Here is a 20,975-nt window from a genome sequence, read left to right as displayed (position 1 = left end):
GTGCATGTGATAGAACCTTGATGAAATGTAGTGACAGGTGGAAGCTGAAATAAATGAAACTCTTCCTGCTCCTGTCTGCTGTATAGGAAGCACCTTGCTGCTAATCACTGGGAATACTGGATAGAAAGGCACAGGGGTCTGAGATTCAGTGAGAAAGAGGGCCAGCCCGCAGAAACAATGGTATAAGTTCACAATAGCTGGTCTGAAGCATCTATCTGATCCTTTGGTTGCAACATTCAGCACCTAGGAGCTGGATAGCAACTGCCCTTGAAGTACAAGGTAGGTTAGGATTTCTATCAAGGGATCCAAAGCAAAAATCCAGAAAAGGAAAGGAGAATCTTCTATTTATCTATTTTTGGTGGCCCTTGAAATCATAAATGAATGGCTTGAGGAACTTCCTCATTTTCTTTCCTCATCTCTTCACCTAGCACTCTATCTCCTTGTGTGGAACAATAGCAACAGCATCACCTGGAACTTTGCCAGGAAACAGAATTGCAAGCCCTACTACACACTAGTTGAATCAGAAATTTTATATTAACAAGATTCCTAGCTGATTCCTATGCACAGTAAGTCTGAAAAGCTTTTCTCTGTTTCTTTCCTAAGCTAGTGTCTTCAAACTTTTGAGTGTAAGGCATACTAAAAACACTTCACATTAAGCCATGTTTCCACACATGCATCACACATATAATTTAAATAAAAATTTCCCAAATCAACCATGCAACCTTAACACGTGACACACTCCAATGGTTTCTATTCCATTTTATTTTATCTTTTAAAAATACATGCCATGACCTACTAATTGATTCCCTAGCCTACTAATGACTGCAGTTTGTGGGTTAAAAAATACTGAACTCCAGTATTAATTCTTTGTCTTGGGTGTTGGATGTGTGTGTGTGTGTGTGTGTGTGTGTGTGTCTGTCTGTCTGTCTGTCTGTCTGTCTTTTCTACTAGACTGTGAGTTCCTCAAAGGCAACATTCAGATATTTTATTTTTTTATTTTTGGAATATTAGAAATTAGCATTACTAACAGTCATTAGCAATGACTCAATAAATGCTCAACGGATGTATCAATCAATGAATACATGAATGAATTAAAGCAGTAGAAGGAAGAGGGTGAAGCTTGGAGCTTAGCAAAGGACTAAGCCAAGAAGACATCTACTGACAACCCCAGTTCACAGAAGCATTATCAATGGGCCTTGAGCAGAAAATCATTTCAAAAACAATCATGCATTCTGAATATCCCACTTTCAGCAGACTCTTCTTTCCTAATACAGTTCTTCTTTATTGCTTCACAAAATTCCAGATTTAAATTGAAGAAAAGCAGCTGAGTAGCTCTCACAGATTATTGGAAGAGGAGGAAAATGGAAAGATGACCCAAAAAAGTTAGTATATTCCTGACCTGAAAAAAGGGACAGCTTCTGGTTGTTTTTTTCATTCTGGGACCAGGACTTCTAACCAAGGGAAGGGAAGAATTAGGACTAATGACTTGGAATAAGGCAGATTTTGTCTGATTGCACAGATACCTGACCAGTAGGCCTTTCCAAAAATCAAAATAATTCACTTTGAAGGTATTAAATTCCCTGCCACAGGAAATATACCATAGGAGTTTTTATTTTCAATATGGTGGATCGAACACAGGATCTCAAGCATTCTAAACAAGCATTCTACCACTGAGTTACATCTCCAGCCTTTTTTTTTTTTTTTAATTTTGAGACGATGTCTTGCTAACTTTTCAGGTTGATCTCAAACTTTCAATTTTCCTGCCTCAGCCTCCCTAAGAGTTGGGATTACAGGCATGACATGCACCATCACACCCTGCAACCAAGTGTTCCTTATTCCTCAAAAAGGAAAATTTTAGCATGAAGAGCACTGTGATTTATTAAAGATAAATAGAATCATAACATAAAAGTGAGTGTTTGAAGCATGGTATTTCACATTATAAAGGGATCTCAAGTGTGGCCCAGTAGCAAAACTCCTCATTTTAAATTAATTTGTGAAAGTTATCACAGGTCCTACAAGAAAGCTAGCAGCCTGGACTGTCAGTCTTTCAAACTCCATCCTCATGACTGCATGCTATATTCTATATAGAGATGCTACAGTCTGCATGGTTAGCAGTTATGCCTGTAAAGAAAGATTATGGATTGCCTCAAAAGTCTGGGAGGGCATGACATTTATTGACTGTTGACTATGACTAGGCCTGTAGCAGGTGTTTTTGCGTACTTTATTTCATAAAATCCTCATTTAAAAATCCATGAGTATATTTTAATCTCCATTTTCTCATGAGGGCTCATAGCCCTCATAATTATCATAAATAATCTGGATTTTAGACCTACAACATTCCACAGCAGATATTGAACAAAGGCCTGTATTAATCCTAAATCTATTTACATTCTCACATGCTCTCCCTCCTCCCCACCCTTTTCACGTGCCAGCTTTGGTTGATTTTAAGCAACAGCTGGCTGGAAGATACAAGGACAGACTATGATTAGGGAAGATAATCAAAATAGCTGTCCTGAGAAGTATCCCCTCTTGCTGAGATTCTAGAATGTTTGACAGTATTACTTGTTTTTTTTTTTTTTTTACTTGTATCGAGTGGAAATACTATTAAGTACTCTGAGTAATCCTGGTGGGCAGAATCTGCAAACGGGCTCTCTGATAGTCCATCAGATATGAAAACCAACACTGCTGTTGCAAGCTTCAATAAATGCAGCTTCATAGTCAGTTTTCCATTTGGAGGATCTCACTATGTAGTCGAGATTCTTTGTCACAAGAACAGACAACAATAGAAGCTAGTTGCGGGATGGCGTTGATGATCAGCTTAAGAAACACATGGAAATTAGTGAGACAAGGCTTGTACAAGGCACTGGGATGGGGGAATGGAATCCTTCCTCAGTCTCACATAGGATATCAGTGTCTATCTCTGTTTCTAGATAAGCAGAGCCTCTCCTTGTCTTCCTATGCTTATGTTTCACTGCTCTCTTGATGCAAAAGAAATCTGCATTTGCTACTTTGGCAGAAAATGACTGCCCCATGTATTTCACATATATTTCTTAACTTGCTGTCTCTGGATCCCAAGTCTGGGGTCCACATTACCAGAAGATAATCTTATTAGCCCATCTTGGGTCAATGTCCACCCCTAGAGAATAATTCAGCACCATGGGTGTGGAGTCACAGAATTAACAAAGTTGTGAGAAGCTTAGCCCTGTAGGATAGATATAAAGCAGTAAAGGTATTTGGGATAAGTCCCAGAAAGAATGTAAAAATGTGTCTACTTCATTCCTTAATATGATAAATATAGTGGTTTAAAAGTAGTGTTGGGGACATTATTATACACTCCCTAGCTCACTTATAGGAGATAGCCAGGAGACATGAGGATGGGTGGTGTTACTATCGGTTTGAAACCCTAAAGTACAAATGGAGCTCCTTGTAAAGATCCTTGCTGCCCATGAATTTGAACATGTGGACTAAAATCAATAGGTTCTAATAAATGCCCCAGGAGGCTCTTATCTGCCACTTTTTCTGAAGATCCTTCCCATGTCTGGTTTCCTAGAAAGAACACTGAATAAGAATTCAGAAAACCTAAATTGAAACCCTGGCTCTACCCTTACCTATTATGCAATTTGGAGCAAGTCACCTTACCTCACCAAAATCAGGAGCTATTAAGCATGCCCTGCCTACCTTAAAAAGCTGTTCTGAAAAGCAAATGAGATAATATCTGTGAAGTTAGCCCAACGTAAAATAAAAAGCACTGAGCAAATGTAAGGGATTATTAGTAATACAAGAAATAACAGGAAACCAATGAGTTGTAACACTTAGGTTACCTTTGCAAATATCTATTTCACCATGCTCTTTGGAGTAGAAAAAAGCCATGCTGTGAAATGTAATGAATGTGAAGTATGTTTATTCTATTTTTATGAGGCATGGGTGGATGAAAAAGGTTGGTGCATTTCCACAGTGAAAGATTGCAAAGTGGATAGTTTTCAAGAAAAACTAGAGCCTTCCATAGTTTAAACAATATTAGTAGGAGCAATAGGTTAATATCAATAATAACACTATGGTTGTTGTGTTCCGGGCACCATGCTAAGTATTTTCCAGGCAATAGCTCATTAAATTTCTATCACCTTATCAGCTGCGTTCCACTTTGGTCTCTATGTTAAAGATGAGGAAACTGAAGCAGAGAAAGTTAATAATTTACCTGTGGGTTCAATGTGTAAGTGGGAGAGCCAGATTAAAACCTAGTTTACTTCAATCCCAAATTAAAGTAAATAAGCAATGAATGATTATTTGTCTTTAGAAAAAAAATATGACAAATACAAAATTTCTAATATCATCCTCCCCTAAAGGAAAGTATCCAACAAAAGTTATTCAGTCACAAGTCCACATATGTTTTGGATGCTTGATAGTTTTACATTAGGTATGGATTATCACTAAGAAAAAAAATTTACTTTAATCATTATGCACCTATTAAAATGGTGAAAACAATGTCCAAAGCAGCTGTTGATGAGGATGCTGAGCAACAAGAACACTGCTGATGGGAATGCAGAATGGTGCAGCCAACCGGAAGACAGTTTGGCAGATTCTTGGAATGCTAAACATAGTCTTACCATGCAATTGAAAACTGGCACTCTTAGGTATTTACTCAATTTATTTGAAAACATCTCTACACAGGAACCTGCAGTCAAATGTTTATTGCACCTTTATTCATAAATGCCAAGACTAGAAGCAACTAAAATGTACTTCAATGCATAAATGGATAAACAAACTGTAGTACATCTATACAATATGCACAATGGTATTCAGTGATCAAAAGGAATGAGCTATCAAGCACTGCAAAGACATGGGTGAATTTTAACTACATCCTGATAAACAAAAGAAGGAAATTCAAAGGGGTTCATACTATACACCTCAACTAATGTCACATTCTGGACAAGGTAAACCCATCAGTAGCTGCTAGGAACTTGTGAGAGAAGAATTGAATGGTGAAGCACCTGTGATATTTTTTAGGTTGATGAAACTATTGTATTTGGTACTATAAGGATTAGTAAATAGCACTACACATTTGTGGAAACTCAGAGAACTTTATAACACAAGAGTAAATCTTAATGCATGCAAATTTAAAATGTCATTTAGAAGTTTGGGGGATCCCAGGAAGAAATGTAGACTCTGACAAGAGAATCTAACTGTATTGCAAATGTATAAATGTACAATGGAATTGCTGGTAGAAGTGAAGGAAAATGGGGGGATTCCCCAGCATATGGAAATTGTGTCACCTATAAGAATGAAAGCACGTACTGTAGTTGATAAGTTTGTTTCACAGGGGGGTGCAGGTGACAGTTGTGGCACTAATGTACATGTACACTGAATAAAAACATCTCCTGGGTGAATGGTTTATAAGAGCCAGGTTTCTCACTGCTGGAGCGATGGAGGATATTTACAGGTAAGCAATAGGATAAGGCTAGAATGTTCTAGTGGTAATGAAAAGAGGTTGGTGGTATCAACGTTATCTCATGTTTACCTTAGTATAGATACAGATGGATATTTATAGAAATAGTTAAAGGTGTGAGAGCACACAGAGGTTAGTATATAAATAAATGTCCTTTCTTTTTCTTCTGAAAAGGCCTAAAAGAAAAGGTACTCTAATAGCTAAATTATACCCAGCACCCAAATTTTAGACACTAATACCATTCTCCCATAAAAGAAGCCAGAACACCTTGGAAAAATAGTTGATTCTACAACTGGAGAATTCTTTAGGGCCAGTTGGTAAGCAAATACTCAAAACATGCGAATGCGCATGCACGCGCATGTACACAACACACACACATACCAAGAATGAAAGTTTGTTAATAGGACAAAAGAACAAATTAAAAGAGCTCACAATGACCAGTGATAGAATAACATGAAAAATAAAATAAGCAAAATATGCAATATTGGCTATAGCCCAAAGTATAAAATAATCAAATAAAAAGATTTCATCTCAATATTCATTTCCACACTATATAAGTAAATTATTGAATAAATCAATAAATGAAGGAGAAGAGACAAATCTCTCATATTAATTCCAAATAGTTTTTTGTAGATACTTCCCTATGAAGTAGAAACTGACCCTGCCCTGGGGTTGTGTGTGGCCTGGGCATAGTGTCTTCTCTCCAAAAAGTATAGCATGTAAAGAGGGAGAACAGATGAACTTAACAATGGAGACACCTGGAAAGCCTACCTTAGCCAGGTGGTCTTGGTCAATAAGTGATGTCATGCAGCTAGTGTTCTTGATATGATGTAATGCAAATGGCATATGGCCTCTGTGATCTTCCCAAGAATCCACAACCACAGTCTGATCATAAGAAAAACAGAGAGTAAACTCCCTAAGGAATACCCTATAAAATACCTTACTAGGATGTCTCAAAACTTCCCAAATCATAAAACCCATGGAAAGTCTGAAACATACCCAGTCAAGAGATATATACAGAGACAAGATGGCTAAATGCAATGTTCTAAGAAGATAGATTGATAACTTAAATATCTGAACGAAATGGACTTTAACAATGACAATAACATCAACACTGGCTTACAAATTTTTCAAACATGGCATACTAGCACCAGTGTTAATAATAGAAGAAAGTAGATATGAGGTGTATGGGATTCTCTGTACTAGATTGATAAGTTTTCCTGTAAATCTAAAGCCATTCTAAAATATAACATTTACTTTTTACAAAATGTGAAAATAAAAGAAAGCCCTAGGAGTTGTGCTAAAAGGAATATGCACTCTTATTTCCTCCATTAATACAATATTTAAAACATGAAAACCCAAAACAAAGCAAAATTTAATGAAACAACTAATTTAGACTCATTAATGAGCAAAAATAACAGCTGATTTTCCAAAACAGGTCAATGCCTCTACTCTAAAATATGAGAAGCCTCCTAATAAAAGTCATCCTCTTCCTCATATTTTTTTCTGGCTGGTCCTGTTCTGTTCATATTTAATGGACCTTAGACATCTCAAAGATAATATTGATCTGTGCCTTAAAGTGGAATTGATTATGCAGCATGCCACTAGTAGAATGTTCCTTTGTTACATAGTCATTTGCCTCGCGGCTCTCAGGGAGGTTGTTTGGTCAACAGCATATACTCAGTGACTGTAAGATTCAATCTCAACTCATCAGATAAAGTCAAACTTCATGAAGAGTTTGATATAAGTTTAGAAACCAATAACAAAATAGAAGTCTGGGGTCGGGGTTGTGGCCCAGTGGTAGAGCGCTTGCCTTGCATGAGTGAGGCCCTGGGTTCAAATCTCAGCACCACGTAAAAAATAAATAAATAAAAATAAAGATATTGTGTCCATCTTCAGCTAAAAAATTTTTTTTTAAATATATAAGTCTGAATGCAAAAGACCATGTGACAATTTATTTCTGGGGGAAAAAAAGAAGGGAATTCTTTAAAAAGATGACTGTTTTCTATCATCTGATGATTGCTTAGTGGAGAAAAATGTGTGTATGGTAACTGTGGCCATTTGAATTGAGTGAAAACAATTAGGAGGTGATTCAGATCCCAATTTCCATCCATTTTCCTCATCTATTCATTGGCTTGTTGGAGGACAGAACAGGAGAATAAAGAGTGCCAGCCAGTTTAGAATTTCTAAGGGAAAGAATTCTGCTTTCTATTATTCACACACACTGTGGCAAACCAGGCAGAAGTGAGCTATGCTTCTGGACTTCAGAAGCTGTACAGTATTCCCACCAATACTCTTAAGTTACAGTATTTGCTTCTGAAAGTGTTGTTTATGGGAATTCTTTTTAGTGGTATAGTCTTGAGCAACACAAGTATTACTTCAATTACTTCAATGCAAGATAATGTGTTCTCCCAAAAAAAGTTTCCAAAATAAAAATTTGAGAACTTGATGCCATATATAGCATTTGAATTTTGTGAATTTAGCGAATTCAATTTACTAGTTAAAAATACAGAAGCAACATATCATGAAGTATGACCCAGTCATTTCATTCCTAGATGTGTACCCAAAAGTGGTGTTTAAATAAAAACTTGCACATTAATATTCATAGTAGCACTATTAGCAATAGCCAAGAGGTGGGAATGAGCCACATGTCTATCATTGATGAACAGATAAACAAAAATGTGGTATATCTATATAATGGTGTACTATTCAACCATGAAAAGGAACAATACATGCTACTACATGGATGTACCGTAAAAACTTTATGATAGGTGAAAAAACAGACACCAAAGGTCACATGTTATTTGCTTTCATTTACATGAGATATATAGAATAAGCAATTCATGGTGACAGAAAGCATAGTTTCCAGGAATTAGGGAAAATGGGGAATTGAAAGTGACTGCTTCCCTTTGGAGAAAGATAAGTGTTCTAGAAATAGATAGTGGTGATGGTTGCACAACACTGTGAATGTCCTAAAGGATGTTGAATTGGATGCATTGAAATGGTTAAAATGATGTTATGTGAATTTTGCTCAATAAAATTATATGTGTGTATATGTTGAAAATGAGGACACACTTTGGGAGGCAGTTATAGAGTGAACTGCAGCCTTGTATAGCTATATCTATCTGTAGTATGTATGTGGACAGTAGGGCACAGGAATTAGCAAACAGGAAGTAGAAACACCAACAGGAAAAGAGAGTATAATTTTCCCCCTTTTCCCAAGGAAGTGGTTATGGTTTAGAAAGCTCCTGTGTGAGACAATGGGAAGAGGTCTAGAGGAGAAATGATTGGGTTATGAAAATTTTAACCTCACCTGTGCATTAATTCTGTGAGAGGTTAACTTGGTGGTAACCTGAGGCAGTTAGGGTGTAGCTGGAGGAGGTGGGTCATTAGAGGTGGGTCTTTGGGGTATGTATGTTGTCCTTGGTGAGAGAAGTCTCTCTCTGCTTCCTAGTTCTATGTCCTGAGCTGCTTTTCTCCTCCATATTCTTGATGTTCTGCCTCACCTTGGGCCCAGAACAGAGGAGCCAGTCATCTATGGATTGAGATTTCTGAAACCATGAGCCTCCAAATAAACTTTTCCTCTCCTAATTGTTCTTGCCAGGTCTTTTGGTCACAGCAGCAAAAAAAAAAAAAAAAAAAAAAAAAAATGCTGACTACAACAGGAGTCAACTCTCTATGGCAACTCTGCCCAGCTCTTCTTATATACCTAAAAAATCAAAGGTAAAAATCTGCAAAACAACTTCCCACTGGGCAGAGGAGCAGATGAAGACTGAAATGATCTATGAGGCCAGGAGCAGGCGGTGGGGGCCCCTGAGTCACAGATCATGTGCTGCATCTGAGAAGTTCATTGAGAGGTTGAGCCAATGACAAATGTGGCCGGACTTCAGATGGGGGTAGCTTAGTAGATGCACAGGCATGAAACCTAGAGGGGCCAAGGGCAGGGAGCTGATCCATGAAGCATGACTTTCAGAATGGGTGTGGATGCAAACAGAAACATAACAAAAATCAAGTACAAGCAGCATTTGTCAAATTTTTTTCTTGCGTTTGATGGACCTCCTTTGTTATCTGTCAAAGCAGGAGTGTTTCCAGAGTCACACTTGAAGGAATGCTGAAACAAAGCAATGCCCAGATGAGATGATGGCAGTGACCCTTCAGTGGTACCTCACTAACACTCATTACAGAAGCTGTTGTGTTTGCTTAGGGCTGACTGTGGGCCAGGCCTGAGCTATGAGCATCATATGGATTGTATTATTTAATACAATTACCACTCAAAGCAGGGATTCTCCCCGTTGGATGAGAACTTGAGAAAAGAGAGGCTTGGAGAGGTCAAGGAACTCTCTCGAGACCTTGTATCTAGCTAACTGGATCTGGGAAGCTGGGAGTCTGGCTGCAGAACCCATTCTTGTCATCATAGAGGTTCCTTTAGCAACAGCAATACCAGCAAAAGAGTGTCCTGGGCAAATCAAGTGGGCCCTTGATCCTTAATAAACTGACTCTGAGAAAACATGCAAAGGCCCAGGATCTTGCAAGGGTAAAGCTGAAGAGGATGAGATATCAACATTATATTTAATGTGCACTTGCAAATATCTACTTATACAACCACAACCCCTATAGAACTACCAGCAGGCTAGGACCTGAGGGTTTCATCCTACTGCTTAATACAGTATCTGTACATGGTAAGCTTTTAATAAATATTTTTGAAAAAAATAAATGAATGAATGAATGCAATTGTGCCTCTGTTATAGTGACCAATATGTGCTTAAAACTTGTGCTTTGAAATGTGCGCGGTATTAAGCTTATATCTTTAACAAGTGCACTAAGTACTATAACTCCATTTTACAGACGGAGAAAATGAGGCTTAAATAACTTTCCCAGATTTCATCATTTTGTAAAAATTGAGCTAGATTTCCAATCTAATCTCTATGATTCCAGAATCCCCATGCTTACATCCTCTCCTATCTCTAGAGTAGATTACCCGTATCTTAGGGACTGGTGATTATATACTTTCTGGAAAAGGAAATATGAAGAACTATAATGTTAGGTTTAAAAAGCACCAGAATGCAAAATTATACATGGGCTTTGATTACAACTGTGTGAAAATTCACATATATACAAAGGAAGCAGCAGGAAGCTTGGGAAATAAAACAGTTGCATAAGAATGGTGAAACTGTGGATAATTTTTTAATGTTTTGTTTAATTTTGTTATAATGTTATTTTAAGACTAAATAAAGTTGAAGAAAATACAACTGTAATAAAACAAATTATTATGTGCCTACAAACTGATTGCTTTGGCAGAATCATTGCTTTTCAGCCCTGGCTGATAGATCCAAGATGATTACATGACATCTTGGGTACCATATTTTCCTAAAGATATGGCAAAGCTCTGTGATACAGAAATTCTGAATCTCTCTTAATTCTCCAGTTAAAATTAAAATTCTGAAACTATGGTGCATTATCCTCTTCAGTGGAACATTCAAAAATATCACCTGCTGTAAATGCAACTTCATACCAAATATTCTCTGTCTCCATGTATATTAAGTTTTATTATGCCTGAAAACATCAATTCTTCCATTAATGTTTTCATCCTGGGGCCAATTATATTTTTAAAAGGCAGGCCAGTGTGTGTGGGGTGTGTGTGTGTGTGTGTGTGTGTGTGTGTGTGTGTGTGTGTGTGTATGTATCCCTTCCCTCCTTAAAAACTTCCTAGCACTTGCCATTTGCCATTGAGAACAGTCAACTTTTGCTCCTCATCTCTCTCTATCCATCCTCCTCTTTCCTTCTACTATCCTCTATGGGCCATATGCTCTTATCCACATTTTGCCAAAATGCATTCATGATTTCCATGCCTTTCTTCTAACAGAGATTGGTCTCAAACACCTTGCCTTGCCTGCTCATTCTTCAAGACCCAAAAGAACTCCCTCTATTACAAATTTAACAATGCCCTTCACTGCAGTTTCGATGACTTATTATGTTATGATCCTGCCACATAGTGGTAACCCTACAGCTTATGACATGATATCTTTTATGACCTAACAATAGTGAACATTTACAGATACATTGGTTATATATTTCACATGCACTAACTTCTTTCAAAATAACAGTGCTGGGAGCGAAGTACTAGTGGTCCCATTTTAGAAAAAAACAGAAAGGCTCAGGATGATGAGCCTTACCCTACGAAATAGCAAGATAGTTTATAACAGCAAAGATGAGCTTTGAAATCTGGCACACTGAAGCCTGAGTCCTGTGCTTTTAACTGCTATATATTTTTAAAGCTCCCCAAATTTCTAGTTGTTTGCCTAGGAAATTAATTGGAGGCAAATGGTTCTGATGGCAGAAACACATGCATTTGATGTTTATGTCAAGTGCTTAGCTGCAATGCCACACTAAGCCTGAGGCAAAAGAAAAATCTGTAATACTGATCCTGCCTTTATTTAAAATTTGCTTTTTTTTTTCTTTTCCATCATGGGGACTGTCTCACACTTATGTTTTTAAGCAACATAAAACATTTATCTAGAATAATGAGATTTTCAATACCACCTTAATTTTTGCACTACAAGTAAGTGCCTAATTTGTCTGACCCCATTCCTGGCCCTGCTTAGGGCCTATTATCATAGAGGATGCTTTTAAAAAATCAGCTCATATACTAATTTACATGTAAGTGTTTTCCACAAGAACTTAAACTCCTGGAAGGCAATCACTGTAACAGATTCCTCTTTGTAATCCTGATAATCTCCATACTATCTTTACACAAATAGAACGTCAAATTATATTTGGAGTGAAAAATGCTCCTTCTCTTACTTTATACTGTGGTAGAGCTTTCTTTCACAATTTTCATTAGAAAGTACTCATTTATAATGCAAAGCTGGACACCTGACTATAGTTTTAATTTCTATCAGCTGCCAAATCAAATATTACAGGACCAGGAAGCCAAAGTAAGAATGAAAGGTCAACTTAATTTCCCCTAAATTCTACCCCAATATTCTTCTTTAAGTTTTGAAGGGTTTATTTTTAGTTTTTCTCAAGGACACCTTCCAGGACCACAGCTAATCCTTCCAAAACAACAACAGGACTCCTGCTGCTAATGAGTCATGATACTTTGCCTGGCTGAAAAATATAGAGAAGGAGCCATTTCAAACTTTTGGAAAAAATATGTGATCTTTGTTTCTGAAGTCTTTGTGTTGGTATAGCCTTTCAGCAAACTGAAGGTACCCTGCTGTGTTAAGCAGTTGATAATTCCCACAGCCTCAGTTCATATTCTAGTTCCAACTCTTACTAGCTGTGTGGGTACTAGCAAGATTAGAATCTCTCCAAACAAAGTTTTAAAAGTTGAGATAATAATATGCTTGTCAAAGTGTTGGTTTTAGATTTAAATGAGAAAAATGCTATGCCTAGCACACAGTAAGTGCTTGATAAATACTGTTTATTTAATACATGGTGAGGTGCTACTGCACCATAGGGATATATTCTAAGAAATATGTCTTTTCAGAGTTTCATCATTTTACCAACCTCATGGAGTGTGAATACATAAACCTAGATGCAATGGATCAATCATCACTTGACCTAGTCTTTTGATGCAGTCAAAAGATTCAGTGAACACAAGGTGGAGGAGTCTGTTGCCAGTGTACCACCACACTCTGATTGACAGCAAACTTTTTTATAAGTTAAAGGAGTACAATACAGGTAAGAAGTGAAGTATAGTAAACACATACACCAGTAATATACTGTAGTACAACCCCTGTCGTAAAGTACGATATGCTATACATGACTGCATGTGCCTTGTACTTTTATATAAGTGGCAGTTTACAGTGGATTTGTTTACACCAGCATCATCACAAACACAGGAGAAATGCATTGTGCTGACTTTACAAAGGCTACAGTGTCACTAGAAGGTAGGAATTTTTCAGCTCCATTATAATCTTATAGAACCATCATTGCACATGTGGTCCATCTTTGACTGAAACGCCATCATGCAGCATGTGACTACATATTCATAACTACCATATGCCAGCCATTGGGCTGTGAATGGGAAATATAAACTAGAATAGGTCCATGATGTATCATGAGTTAGGCTATATCCATTGAGCATCATCTGCACAAGGTGCTCTACTTAAAAAAAAAAAAAAACAAGAGAAGAAGAATAAAAACATAATTCCAGCCTTCAGTATCACATTACATCTGTCTGGAAATTTTATTCATCTAAAGTAAAAAAGGAAAGGCTACTAATAATTAAAGAAAATGATAAATAAATATGAGTTTGTTAAGGAAGAACTAAAACATACAATGTTATTGCCAATTCAGCATAAGAAGGCCTAGAGGGAGAAATTTGCATCTTTGCTCAATTATGTGAAACAAATAGTTTATTCCAGGAAAATGTAGGAAAAAAAATGCATTAGACTAAGGCAAGATGTAGATTCTGGCCACAATTGTGCTGGTAATGGTAGCTTGGTGTAATCATTTCTCCTTCCACCTATAAAAACCGAGCTGTTCAGAGGATTAGGTGAAGTAATCCTTGTTAGGTTGAAAGTTTAGGTCCTCTGGGGGAAAAGACACATAACAGAATAAGAAGCCCAGGTGATTTATTGGGGAAAATATCTATGAAGGAGTTATAGGCTGAATTGTGCTTTCCAACCATAATTTGAAGTCCTCATAATGTTGAAGTCTTCACCTTCAGTACCTCAGAATGTGATTGTATTCGAAGACAATGTCGTTAAAGAGTAATTAAATTAAAACAAGGGCATAAGGATAGTCCCTAATCCAAGATGGTATATGTCCTAATAGGAAAGAGAGATCTGGATACAGACACACACACAGGGGAGGCCAGGTAATCACACAAGGAGAAGATGGTCATCCATCAGCCAAAGAGAGAGGCTCGGAAAACACGAACCCTACTGTGATTTCATCTCAGTTTTTTCTGTGTATCTAACACAGAAAATGCTCTTCCCCCATCCAATCTGTGGTGCTTGTTCAGGGGGAAGCCTCACAAATGAACACAAGAGACAGGAGAGAGGCAGCATGAACGGTTCATGGGAACTTTGAGAGGACAATGCAGGTCTGACATCCACCAAGGGAGAGAGGGAAGAAAAGCGACTTGATAGAGCTTCCTTCTGACACGTAGCTCTGAGAACCTCTTGGCTGGGTTAATGGGGAGGCTGGAGGGCAGACTATCTTTAGAGAAGGCTCCACGGGGCAGGAATGGCCAGGCTCCAGTGCTGCAGGTAGGTTCCCAGTGTGTGGCAGCTGGGTGTCAGTGGGTCATTACACTTGCTGCAACAGGTTCTTGCCTCAAGGGTCACCTGAGCAGCATGCTTCCACACAGCACCAGTGAGCATATGTTGAACATCTAAGGAAAGTTGTTATTGTGGATAGTATTAGCCTTCTTGATACCTGCTGCTGCTACTAATACTGCTGCTATTATTAAGTCCAAATTTGATCTTTCACTAGACGGAAAAAAAATGAGAGGAGAGGAAGCAGTGAAGGAGACAGATAAAAAGAACTTATTTACCTCTGTGACTAAATTCTTTACAAAGAAGAAATTTTTGTTGAGCATTAAACAAAAGCTTTGTGCTAGAATATGTGCTTAATATTATTATTCTATCTTTATTACAATCTGTTTACCTACATAGCAATTTTTTTTAAAGTTCGTTAGGGGATTAAATGAGATGGGGGATTAAATGAGTTGCCCGGGAACACAAAGCAGGAGTAGATTCAAGAGTCTAGGACAGTTCTCGGCGAGGTTAGACTCCAGTGGGATCCACAGCCTCCATATCCACAAGGGTAATGGGGAAAGACCGTTTGCTATATGAAAATATGATCTGAGGAGTTGACTCCAATCAAAATAATTAATTCCACAACTGATCTACCACCATGCCCAGTATTTCTCCCTTAGAAATTAATCTGCGTGGTTTAAGAAGTGTGTCTCTAGTAATCAATATTTAACCTAGATCCTAGATACATCAAATCAGATCTCTCAATCACCTTAATATACTGTCTTTAGGGAAAAATGTACAATTGTCCATGAGAGAAAAGGGGAAAGAATAGATAAACAGGAGCATATATGCCCATTATTTTTGTAATATATTCAATAAAGTTCACAATCAGTAAAGATCAACAAATTCTTCTTGGATGACGAATAGAACAGAATATAAGGCATGGAAAAATGTTAGAGTTCATTAATTTAGAAAGGCTAAGAAGTATTACTGTAGTACAACCCATATCTGAATCCCTAATTCCCCCTACAAGATTTTAAATTAGGACCCTGGATAGCTGCCTTCCTTTGAGGTCTTCCTGTTACAGAAGATTCCTGCTGTTTTAGCACTGACATTCCTTTGAACTTGAAAGGGTATTCTAGTTAGTAAAATGCATTCTGATTAATAGAGAATTTAAATATATCCTGTGTATGGTTGACTAATTTTCAAATATTTTAAGTAATACATAATAAGCTTCTCAAATAAGATTTACAATATACAATTTAATCTTTTTCTTATGATTTAGTAGGCCTTTGAGAACACTGTACTGTCCCAAGGTCACACTATGAGCAACTCCGCAGAGACAAACGTAGGAAGAAATTAACGTTGGGAATCAACGTTGTGCAAGAGGCTTCATGAGGTACTAATTAAGTATGAGCTCACGGACATCTTGGAGCAATCCAGAGAGACAGGCAACCCCAGTTTACAGATAATCAAACTAAATTTCAGAGAGGTAAAGAACAGACGCAGAACTTCACAGCTAGTAAGAAATCAAATGAAGTTTGGTCTGATTTTACATTATTAGGATAATTATTTGGCTGTTGATAGTATAGATAGTGACCAAAACAAACAAAAAACATTAGTGGTTGACTCTCATGGAAAAAAGAAGTCTAGAAGTAACTTGCATAGTGCTGAAATGACCATTGTGGCAGTTTCCAAGAGATGGCCCCAGGTTCCTTCTGTCTTTCCAGTCATCCACCACTGGTTTCATTCTCAAGGTCACAGAAGATGATAAAGTTCTAATAATCATAGCCATACTCCAGGGAAGAAAAATACAAAAGAGCTGGATACAAAAGGGAGCCACCATTTGACCAAGCTATCCCACTCCTTGGTTTATACCCAAAGGACTTAAAATCAACATACTATAGTGACGCAGCCACTTCAATGTTTATAGCAGCTCAATTCACAATAGCTAGACTATGGAACCAACCTAGGTGTCCTTCAATAGATGAATAGATAAAGAAAATGTGGTATATGTACACAATGGAATATTACTCAGCATTAAAGAAGAATAAAATTATGACATTTGCCAGTAAATGGTTGGAGTTGGAGAATATCATGCTAAGCAAAATAAACCAATCCCAGAAAACCAAAAGCCATATGTGGATGCTAATTCACAATAAGATAGGGGGCATTAGTGAAGAATAGTGTTACTTTAAATTAGTAGAGGAGAGTGATGGGAGGGATGGGAAGGGAATGTGAGGATAGGAAAGATAGTAGAATGAAACAGACATTTTTACTGTATGTATATATGTGACTGCATGGCCAATGTGATTCTGCAACATGTACACTCAGAAAAATGAGAAATTATATCCCATCTATGTATGATGTATAAAAGTGCATAAATGCATTCTACTGTCATATATAACTAATTAAAACAATTTTTAAAAAAAATTTAAAAAGGGTCAACCTCTCAAGTAAGTCAGTAGTTTTTAAGGTGTCTTCTCAAAAGTTCCACACAACATCTCTCACTTGCTTTTCTACTTCTAGCTACAAAGGAGAATGGGAACTCACTTACCAGATTCAAACTGGAGGAAGAAAGGGAGAATGGATATTGTGGGTCTGCCCTAGATGCATAGACTAAGTCGTGTCCATTGTGCCATGCTGCTAGAGGAGGAGGAATCTAGGATGGCCTAAAATAATCATATGCAACTGGTGGGCATTCATCTTCCCTAGTTCAGACCAGTGCTCTTGCCTAGAGGTGTAGCTAGGTCACATGTTTAGCATGCACAAGGCTCCAGGTTTGATCTCTGCTACTCAAAAAAAAAAAAAAAAAAGAAAGAAAAAGAAAAAAAGAATAGTGCTCTTAGAGAAGGTGTTTATCTTGGAAGAAATTATATTCTTTAGGTGTTCTGGTGAGGAGACAAAGATATCTTTTCAGATGTATTGAACTAAATTCCACTATGGTGTATAAAAACAGTCTAAAACTTCAATTCCTTGAGTAATCTCCAAATCCTACTCTGTACTTAATAGGCAGCTGAGGAAGTTTGAGGAATATGTCTAAAGAAGCAATTGAGACTCAAATTGTTTCATTTTGTAAATTAAAATATTTAAATAATTTCATTTGGACTAACCCAGGGCTTTTTACTAGGAAATGAAAATTGATTCTTGAACTTGGAAATCAGCCAAATCCAGTCATCTGGATATATATATATATATATATATATTAGATATTATATATATAGATATTATAGATATATATATTATAGATATAGATAGATATAGATTTCTATATGGTGTGTGTGTGTGTGTGTGCCTGTGTTTTAGTACTAAAAAAATTAGACACCCAAATTTACAAAATGATGACAAAGAGTTTTGCAAATGTCTCAATTTCATGTGTGCTTTAAATACAAAGAAATGTTCTTGTTAGGATCACAGAAGCAAAAACCGTCAGAGCTGGGAGGATGCCTTGGGATTTTTCTTAACAACTTGCTCAAGTATTAGGCCTCTACTGTTTATAGCTCTACTTCTCTGATATACTTTTGTCTTATGTGATTCCACTCAGAAGCATTTAAACAGGCTTCCTATGTTGGTGATCTTCTCACATTATGAATCTCGCCTTCTCAAGGCAGAAGCCAGAAGCACTTTTTCCAGATTACCGGGCAACTAGGATGGGCATTTTGATCTAGGCTTCCTCAGTTAGACTCATCTGCGTGGGACTTCTATTTAAAAGGAAGGGAAACTCTAGAACCCGCTTTCTGGTTCACACAGAGAAGAAACACACCAGTCCCAGGGACTGCAGAAAGAGTGACTGTGGGTAACAAGGCCCACATTATCTGCAATGCTAAATTCAATGTCTGCATCTAGCAATTGTGACAGCAGGAGGGTCTCTTCTGGGAGAGGCAGTCTAATTTGACATTTTTCTCAGGGGGATAGTCTCCAACCTGGTCCTCTTCCCCACAAGAAGATGTTGTCTTTTAATAAATTCCTTGACTACCAAACTCAGTAGAATATTGATATTTACAATTAGATATCATGGAGAACATACATTATTTTACAGATGGGAAAGCTGAAACTTGGAGACAGCAAGGGAATTCTGATTGACAACATCTGTTAGTTTAATCTACAACAGGGAAAAACAGGCATGAATGAAGGGAGCATATCCAACCGGCTAGTCAAAGATGTACCAGTCGAATCCAGGAGAATACATGTGGAGATGGATCCTTGGGTGGATTTAGAGCTGGATAAAGAGGAGTTTGTTATTTAATGACACCCTCTCTCATGATGTAAGATTTAACACACTAGCAAAGACCCAAGAAGATGATGATGATAGACAAGAGCCACGGTGACCCGTGACTCTTAGAAGGTTGGAGAAGGTCATGGCTTACACCAAGTGAAGCAGAAAAGCCAAAACTGAAATGGCAGATGGCAAAAGGAGAGATCAACAGGTTCAAAAGATTAGGCATGCAAGAGTGTACAGATTATGGGGCTGCAAGCCCAACAGCCACTATGTTCTGTGGCAGGACCAAGAGAGCATGGAGGATATTGTGTTTTACATTCCAGCAGGGCACACGCTGGCCAGCAGGGCACCAGACCACTGAGAAGCTCCTCGGTGCTGATTGCCTTCTGTAGGTCATGGCCAACAGGAAGCGCTGTCACAGACTGGGCTCCCTAACAGCAGGCGGATGATCAAATAGTGACAATAAGTCCAAGTGGCGGTGCTTGACTCTCAGAATCAAGGCACAATTATCTTACTGCTATGACAATCATCGTGGCAGCCAGGGGTTGGAGTGGGGTGGCCTGCAGAGAGCTATAGAAACAGTTTAGCAACACAGCATGCCTGGGATCAAGCAACGAAGTCATCACTTAAATCAGGGGTCAGCAAACCATGATCTTCACACCATATCCAGCCCACCACCTGTTCTAACACAGCTCACAGCTAAGAGTTATTTTCACCTTTTTTTTTTTAATTCACTGAAGAATCCAAAAGAGAATATTCTATAAATTGTGAAAAAAGATTTGATTCAAATTCAGTATCCACAAATAAAGTTCTATGGAAACACAACCATCCTTATCCATTGCATATTATTTATGGCTGGTTTTATGCTAGAGTGGAAGGGATAAGTAGTTATGACAGAGACCTTATTTCCTCACAAAGTCTAAAGACTTAGTTTTGGGCCCTTTAAAGAGCAAGTTGTGCTAACACTTGGTTGATAAGTGGTGATGCACGCCTATAACTTCAGCTACTTGGGAGGCTGAGGTAGGAGGATTGCAAGTTTGAGATCAGTCTGGGAAACTAAGTGAGATAGGGTTAGGGTTATTTATAAAATAAAAAGGTCTGAGCACTTCTGAGTTCAATCCACAGTACCAGAAAAAAATACATATATCAAGAAGACTTAGACTTGTGGAAACTTACTGTCCCAGTAAAAACTCTTCCTTGCTATTTCCAGACCCAAACTAGCTTTCAGAAAGGAATCCATTGATGGAAAGAACCATGTCCCAAGAGGATGGACTGGGAAATATAACAGTAAGTATATATTGTCCTTCCCAGATGAACCATTAAGTCCAGTAAACTGAGCAAAGAGAAATACTCAGGTATCCTAAAAACTAGGATTTAAGGGATGTGATATCCATGGACCTAAAGTGTCATCATATACCCCCCCTTTAGAGCTGGGTATATAGGGAGGGCCAGGTAATAAATAGAGTGTCAGGGCAGGTCTGGCTCCCAGCAGATCCACTTGATTCATGGACCCAACTAGGGCCATTTCCTACTCCCTTCTGTGTAATAGTCATACTTGGTAGTGGAGAGAATACCAGTCTCCACATTGGTTCCTCCATGTAAGAACTGTCATGGTGGGAAAAGGCTACCGAAACTGGCTAAGATGGTAAATTTAAAAAAAAAAAATGACATCCCATGGTAGAGGGGACATAACAAAGATTAATACCAGCTTTAGAATATAAAAGACACAGAGATGGTGCAAACATTATTTTCCCACTTCATTCACAAGTATAAGTTTGGCCCCTACAAAAACCATATGAATCCCAGAATATGACAGCAGACTACTACAGACTCAAACAAACACTAGCCCCCAAATTACAGGTAACTTGATAGTTACCAAATTACCTGCCCCAAATGGTAACCTGATAGGAAAGATTAACATGGAGTTGGGTATACTCTAAGGAGCCTGTGGTCTGGCAAATGTGTTCTTCCCCATCACTATCAGGAAGGAGACTCAGCATAAATTTATATTCTGGTAAAATGAACAACAATATAAAATTATGGTCTTACCCAGAACTGTTAACTCTTCTGTGCACTATACCATAAATTCTTGGATATGAAATAT

General features: G+C 37.8%; 1 long non-coding RNA gene across 1 annotated transcript in view; it reads left to right on the top strand.

Moving 5' to 3' along the window:
• The window catches only part of LOC144378084 (uncharacterized), a 41,047-nt gene that overhangs the window by 1,966 nt on the left and 18,106 nt on the right, over positions 1 to 20,975 (top strand). Inside the window, exon 2 of the long non-coding RNA XR_013439611.1 lies at positions 20,082 to 20,158. This is a non-coding gene — a long non-coding RNA (uncharacterized LOC144378084). The remainder of the gene's footprint in view (positions 1 to 20,081; positions 20,159 to 20,975) is intronic.

Source organism: Ictidomys tridecemlineatus, chromosome 1 (genome assembly GCF_052094955.1).
Source record: "Ictidomys tridecemlineatus isolate mIctTri1 chromosome 1, mIctTri1.hap1, whole genome shotgun sequence".
Taxonomy (NCBI): Eukaryota; Metazoa; Chordata; class Mammalia; order Rodentia; family Sciuridae; genus Ictidomys; species Ictidomys tridecemlineatus.
This window is presented reverse-complemented; position numbering and strand designations above follow the sequence as displayed.